The sequence below is a fragment of the Montipora capricornis genome, unplaced genomic scaffold, assembly GCF_036669925.1.
Source record: "Montipora capricornis isolate CH-2021 unplaced genomic scaffold, ASM3666992v2 scaffold_468, whole genome shotgun sequence".
NCBI classification, from domain to species: Eukaryota; Metazoa; Cnidaria; class Anthozoa; order Scleractinia; family Acroporidae; genus Montipora; species Montipora capricornis.
In genome coordinates, this window is record NW_027180204.1 from 97,501 (window position 1) to 105,000 (window position 7,500).

Below are 7,500 nucleotides of genomic sequence, written 5' to 3' on the forward strand. Positions count from 1 at the left end.
AAGAAATGTCGTTGTGAGCATGCTGAGTGGCAGGGCTTCCTTCCGCTAAAGCATTAGCCGTAGGATCAAAACCCAAGTCGGGTAAGCGAGCGGAGGTTCCAGATTCTGGATCCGGCTTCTTATCGACCCGAACCCTTCTGGCTTAACGTCGACAAACATTCCACGATTTTTGCGAATGCCCAGCTGGTCTTTGAGACTATCAATGTCAAATTCCACATCTTCATACATCGACTCATCCACTGGTAACGTATCTTCAACGCTGCTTGCGGGGTTGACTGACTCTTGGTTGATAACATGCATGCACGCTCAGTTTGAACGAAATTAATCTCGACGCCGAATCTTTACTCATTTCCACCGAGATCAAAGCGGCCGTGCGTCCTACAGGTATCAGATACTCCGAACGGCACGAATAGAGCAAGAAGAGAGCAAGAAGAGAGCAAGAATAAACAAGCGTGAACACGTGTAAAATTGTCGAACTCAAAATGAAACCGACTCACTGACCTGTTGTAGCACGAAAGGAAGAACTGATTGTCCGATTCTCTCCTGGGGTTATATACGAGTCCGGTGATTTGCATTTGAATGGCTTTGAAGTGTAAACGCTGACCTTTTGCTATCTAGGAAGTATGCATAATTATCCCATAATGTGGAGCATAGCGAAAGAGAATTTACGATGTTTTCATCTCACAAATTTTGTTGCTGATGGCAAATTGTTTTGTTCTCGATCGACACTTCCTAAAAACTTCCTTCTGCTCTTCTTAAAAACTGGGATCAATATTTATTTACTTCTGCGTCAATATTTGTTTTGCATAAAGCAGGCCAACAAAATCTGTACTTAGCTCGCATTTTTGAGCGTTAAAAAAGAACTTTTGGTCGTGTTTTCCTGACAGCAAATCGTATATTTCGAGGTCTCCCATCCAGCTACTAACCCCGCCGTACGTACGGGGCTCAACGTCAAAGAACTTTTGTCTTGGAAAGCTGTCAGAAGCTAAGAGTACGCGCTTAAACTTATGATGAAAAAGAAGTTGTAAGGGAACTTGAAAATGATCAACATGTCAGGCGTGAAGCCAGTGTTTCTCCATTTCCTTTTATTTTCGTCAACCTTTCTGGGATTAGTATTTACTGAACCACATGTCTTCTCAGGGGGTATTTAGTAAAGACATTTACTACGGCACTACCGGTATAATGATTTACGATACCAAAACAATATTGTGCACTTTTAGAGCTACATACTACGCTTCGTTATTTGCATTCGCAAATTTAGTAACATTAGTAGAGCGGTTTTCAATTGAGTAGCGAATTGCTTTGGTTTTGCATTACTTCACTCAGTGATTGGTTCAAAGTTCTCGTGCCATTTTTTCAACCGATCAGAAGTGAAACCAAACCAATCGTGGCTCGCGCGTGCACATTTTCCCGCACTTTGTGTCTTTGTGTCGGCTACGAATAATTACTTCGAGTTTTGATTGGTTCACTGGATTGTCTCCGTCCTTTTTCACTGGCCAAAGTAAATACTTCGGTTTTGGTTTTACGACACTCGACTGAAACTCGCTCTTATAAGAGTTTTTACGAGAAACAACTTCAAGTTAAGTTACAGATTTATCTCTCTGGTAATCTCTCGCCATTTTCCGAAGTTTACCCGTAGTTGAAGTTCACTGTAACCGGACAATTTATGTTAACTGTTTGTGCATCCCACGGATACTCCTCATAGGCCTCTTGTTGCTCATTAAACCCATTTCATTTGTGGCGTTCTCGTAGCCGTCATCGTTGTCCTTGCTTAATAGAGTGTTTTCGCTCATGTGACCAGCAGGAATATTTGCATACTAAAACAAAAGGAAGAATTTGCATAAAAATGGAGTTCAATTCCCAAAAGAATATTTCACTCCTCCAACATGGCCGCTGTGACGTCATATGGAAACACTCTATAGGAACCTTAAGCAGGGACGACGAAGATGGCTACGGTAACGTTGTCTAAGAATATTATATCCTGTTACTATGACAATAATTTTGCGACTACTCCATGCCGTTCGGCTTGGAATTAAAGTGTGATTACACATTCCAAGAATAAAATTGGTGAGAACGGTATGGATACTGGGAGAGAAAATTGAAATTTCATCGTCAGGTGCTCTCGTCCTCCACATGACCTCAAAAGAAATGTATCAAAATGTAAAATGCACGTGCAGGGCGTACAGAACTTTTGTTTTTGCAAATTAAACCTATTGTTATGAGGCGTTCTCGTAGCCGTCGTCATAGCCCTTGCTCAAGGTCCCCAATCACCACACCGGTGGACAACAAGGATTTCGAAAATTGGATCAACCTCGTTCCCAGGGTCTCCATTGTCGTTGAGAAGAGACTCGGTTGGGGCTGGTCACGTGTCTCCCATAATCTGGGAGATTTGTAAAATGTGTGTTTGGGGAGGGCTGGCAGTGCAAGCCTTGTCATCATTGCGAGGAAGGGAATCACAACGCATTTGATTTTGTGGCCAGACGACCATCGACAAAACGTTTCAAACAAAGGTATTGAATGTACTACACATGGAATTCGACGTGCAAAACGTTGTTGTACTCGCATCGTTCGAATTTTTGTATGCCCGTGAGAAGGTCCGGATTCAAACTTTCAACTTAAAACTTAAGAGTCGAACTGAGTGATAACGAAAGATACTAATACTTTGCGACACGTTTAAAGAAAAGAAAGTTTTGTCGTGAAAGAAAACAGCGAAACGTTTATCCATAGGAAACAAACATGTTCGGCGATAGATCAGTCGGTGTCATATGTTTAATTACGTTTATGTCACGTATCGACCTCAAACTAACTGTGCAGGTAATTTATTTTGTTCTTTGATTTTTGTTTTTCTTTCGAATGTTTAAACAAAGTGATTCCTAAGTCGCAAGCTTGTACAGCGAGTAGACAGTTTTGACTTATTTATATTTCAACGTGTAAATTGTCGCTGATATATTAATGCAACTGCACACCCTGCATACCGGGCTTTAGCGTTTAATTTATAGGATGTTTTCAACCAACCTCCAGAGACACCAAAAACATAAGAGAAATGTTCGAAATCGAACAAAAGAAGCTAATGAGAGATCTTTTGTTTTCATCCACCAACACGTGAAAACTTCCTATAACACAAATTGTGAAGTATATTTTTAGCGCCGGTAAAATAAAAGTGAAATTTTATCAAGCAAACGTAGCGTGTGGTAGTTTATGTTCTGTAGGAGCAACTTTAGTGGTGTATTTTTTGCGAACTTCAATCGCCGCTCGATATCGAAGGTCAGTTATCGGTCACAAAAGCACTTGTTTCTTGACCGCTTTTGTGGGAATCTCCTGTGGGAATATAACCAGCTGTTTTGACCTTTTTGAAACTTGCAATGTAAAGTAAGATTATTTATTGAAAAAATACCTTGTCAAATGATTACGCTTTCGCCCAGTTGCGGGTCAAAATATAACAAAGACTCGAGGAGAGTCACGTGATCAGCCCCAACCAGGGTCTCTCTCCACATCAACAAAGAGACCCTGGGAACGAGGTTGAAACTGGATTTAGTTAAGAGTGAGCAGCCATTCATTTCCATTGTTATTTTTCCAAGTTTACTCTTTTTATCTCTTAAACTTAAGATAAATTTGTTTCAGCAGGTTTTGTTGTCTTCTTGTTGTAGTGACAATCATATTTCTGGAACAAGGATTTTGCGACGACAGTAAGTGAAGTTACTGTACCACCTCCAAAGTATTTGATGGTGTAAATCCAATGATATAAAGTAGTACTGTATTAATGATAATAGACTTCACTGAGTAGAGTGTAATGTGAAGTGCTAGGTTTCTACCCCATATGAACCATGTGAGCGTTAGCCCCACTAATGGAAATGGGCCCACACACGGAGAGAGAAAACTCTGACCAGGGTGGGGATTTAACCCCCGACCTTCGGGTTAGATCACCGCTGCTCTACCGACTGAGCTACAAAGTCAGACGGGAGCAGGTCGTGAGAACTGAAGATTTTAAAGTCACGGCAATTAACGTGTACAAGTACAAGGAGGGATTACGTTTTCGCAAACGTTGGCCGTGTAGCACTTATATTTGAAGAGACTTGACTGACTTAACGTTTGTATTAATGATAATAGCCGTGGAATATTGTTCCCAGGGGCTGGATTTGGCTGTAAGGCCCCGCGCGATCGGACGCAACATTGTTGGCCAACAAATTCCAACATTGTCGGTTGAGTGTTACATGCCTCCGTTTGCACAGTCACCCTGTTGCATGTTGTTGGGCGTTGTTCGGAGTTGTTACAAGAAGTTTGGGATTTGTCCCCGGGGGTGGGGGGGGGGGGTACTCCCTTGTAAGGGCTTAATGGGGACACGCGGAAAGTATGGCCTGGATTGAGCGGATAGCATTCGTATCAATTGGTAAGCTATGGTAGCTGTTATCATATTTGTGGCTTGCAGGCAAAGTTGGGTAACCTGGGAGCTTAAGCACGCGTGTTTTTGAGACGCGGACGGTAACCGGAAGACAATATTTGGCGTGCCAGGACGGTGGTATTTCCCAGATTTTTATACTAATCATCTGTGATGAAGAAAGATACTTGGCAATATAAATGTGGTTGTGTGAAGACAAATCAAAAGGAAAAACAGCTCACTTCCAGTTGCCGTCCGCGTCTCAAAAACGCGCGTGCTTAAGCTTCCTATTGTAGTTTCGTCAGGACGTGGTTGCAAAATCGACAGCTCTGAAGATTTTGATGTGGTTTGAAAATGTATCATATAAAACTGACGTTTAAAAGTTGAGGGTGTAAAGTGGAAGCACAGCAGAACAGAAACAATGATTGTTACCACAACGCAAAATTAAATATTGGAATCTGTGACTTTCGTCGTGGTAATCAGAAAAAAAATTGCACTAGCCCACAGGGCTTAATTTTTCCAACTTACCTGAGAAAAATCGTGCGATTACTTGTTAACGATATACCTGAAAATTTTCAAGATAGCTTATCATAATTACGCAGAATCAGAATGCATGGCATGTTACCACTTCAGAAAACTGCTTTTTTCTTAGCAATAAGAATGGAAGTCAATATATTATAGTCCCGCAGAGAATGTTTAGTGGGCCGATATATTAAAATCTTTTGTCTCACGCGGTTGTCTTAATGAACGAAATGATAAGTACATGAAATGAATGATATATGAATGATATGTGAACGGAATTTTAGCAATTAAATAGAGAAGCCCGAAAAATTCAGGACTTCCTGTGACCTCGCGATGCCGGTGATGAATGAATCAATGAACGAAATGATTTATGAAATGAATCATACATTGAACTGCCGATATGAAATCAAGTGAAGCTATGATCCTTGCAGTTATGAACGCAATTTTAGCTGTATTAATTAGACAAAATGCGGCCGTGCGCAACGGCAGGTGCGAACACTGTTAAGTCCTAAGTAGACATGGAGGAATAAACATGCCGAGTGTTAACGCATAAAACGTAACGGCCTCCGTAGCCAGGGGCAAATTTCTCGAAAATGCTGGAACGTTTTGGACATATCTCGCGGACCATGAATCTCTAGGTGTCTGCAAACCAAGGCGGTTTTTAGGAATCGCATCTTACAATTATGCTGGTTTTTGGGTCTTGTAACTCTTTTTGGATAATAGCCTTCTAAAACAGCATAACTATTGAATATTGTTAGTGCATCTATATAAGGAACGGAAATTCTGTCAACCCTTCACCGAAACCAATCAAGCAGACCACAAAAATTAAGCTGTCAAAACCGCCACTCTCCTTACTAGCATTGGTCAATTCGTAGAAAGCCAACAGATGGTTTTCAATCACGTGATAAGACGGCCATATTCAGTGGTGCACAAAACAATAGCAAATTATGGCTCATGTTTTGCATTCAGAAAAAGAGTCAAATTCCCAAAAGACTTTTTTCTCTATTTCTTCTGTGCACCAACATGGCCAATGTGACGTCAGGTGAAAACCATCTATTTTTTTTTATTACTTAGGACACCTCAAGAGCCCACCTGAGTGCTCTTAAGCAGAGCTGCGTATCATAATTATGCAGAATCTGAATGCGTGATTTGTTACCGCTTCAGAAAACTTACCAATATAAGAATGGAAGCCAATTATTTTCTTTTGCTCAAAGAACTACCCGGTGAATTTCGAGCGGCAGTGGTTTCTTCTCGCACCAGAAGGACATCAGATCATGATTGGCCAAGCCACCTCAGAGAGCAGATAGACCGTCCTTTTCAATGTGAAGTTCTTTTGTTCTTTTTGATGCATTCATGGAAATAACCCTAGGGCAGTTTCGTTCTGGGAAAAGCGGTTGCACACAAAACCGTGGGCACATGGGCCAGTGTAACCACAGCTATTGTACGCAAAATATCTTTGTTTAATTTTAATTATTTTGGGCTTTCATTATCTTTGTAGCCGGTGGAGACAATCCTACTTGAATGTTTCCGAAGGTGAGATTAGCACTCCAAAATTTGGCTCAAAGAACTACCCGGCGAACTTCGAGTGGCAGTGGTTTCTTCTCGCACCAGAAGGACATCAGATTAAATCACATTCAGCGATCAATTCGAATTAGAACAAAGACTTTGATAAAGGTGACTTACGAACTAAGCGTCTACGAAAGGACTCAACTCATTTGCCGTGGTAACAAGGCACGGTGACTAAGTTGTGAGCATATTCCATTTGGGTTCAGTAAATGGTAACATTAACAGAAAACTAGGGGATAAGTTACTTTGAATTTATGAGGCATGTGGCACTTGACAACTTTGCAAAAAAGAACTGTTAATCCTGGGTGGGGCCACCTGAATTATAAGCTAAGGAACAAGCTTTTTATTGTGTGCCATATTGGTTTTGTTTTCTGTTCATGTTATCCTTCATTGAATACTGAATTGACAGGAGAATTTACTTGTATTGCTAAGAGTGTTGGTTTTAGTTGCTGGTATCAAGAGTCAATTCAGGTGTACTGTGTGTGTGATTCATGAAAACCTAATGCAATTGCATTGTTATTATTAATTTTAACATTAAGAGAATGCACCTTGAGGGTTATTTTTCTACATATTTATTGTTAAGATTATTTTTGTATAATTTGATTGTTTCATTCTTCATAATGTTGTACGACAACAATTAATATTGTTACCATTTTGGGAACAAAGCATTCACATACATCTAGCAAGTGTATCATTAGTGGGGTTTGCTTGGAAATAGCAATGCCAATTAAGGAAGTAGTGGTGTCACAGGCCACCGTAAATGCATGAGAAAGAAAAGTACATTCCTTGGTCCAGAGAGGCGGTAAATCAAGGCCAGAGGCTTAAGTGTTAAGTTGCTGTTCACATGGAAGTAGTTTTGACATACATGTAAACCTGAGTTTTAGCCAATGTGTTACTAGACGACTCGTTTTATCAGTATGTATCCAAACATGTAGCTGTTCGCTTGTTCACGGGTGAACAAAAGGATTTGCGCACTGTGCTGTTCCTGAATCCCACCCCCTTGCCCTCCCCTTACAACATTGATTGATTTTGCCAGG

The 7,500-nt window shown here is 40.8% G+C and overlaps 1 pseudogene; it reads right to left on the bottom strand.

The window, feature by feature from the left end:
- LOC138036210 (delta-type opioid receptor-like) overlaps positions 1-300 on the bottom strand; it is a 1,779-nt pseudogene extending 1,479 nt beyond the window's left edge.
- Between the last annotated feature and the right edge of the window lie 7,200 nt (positions 301-7,500).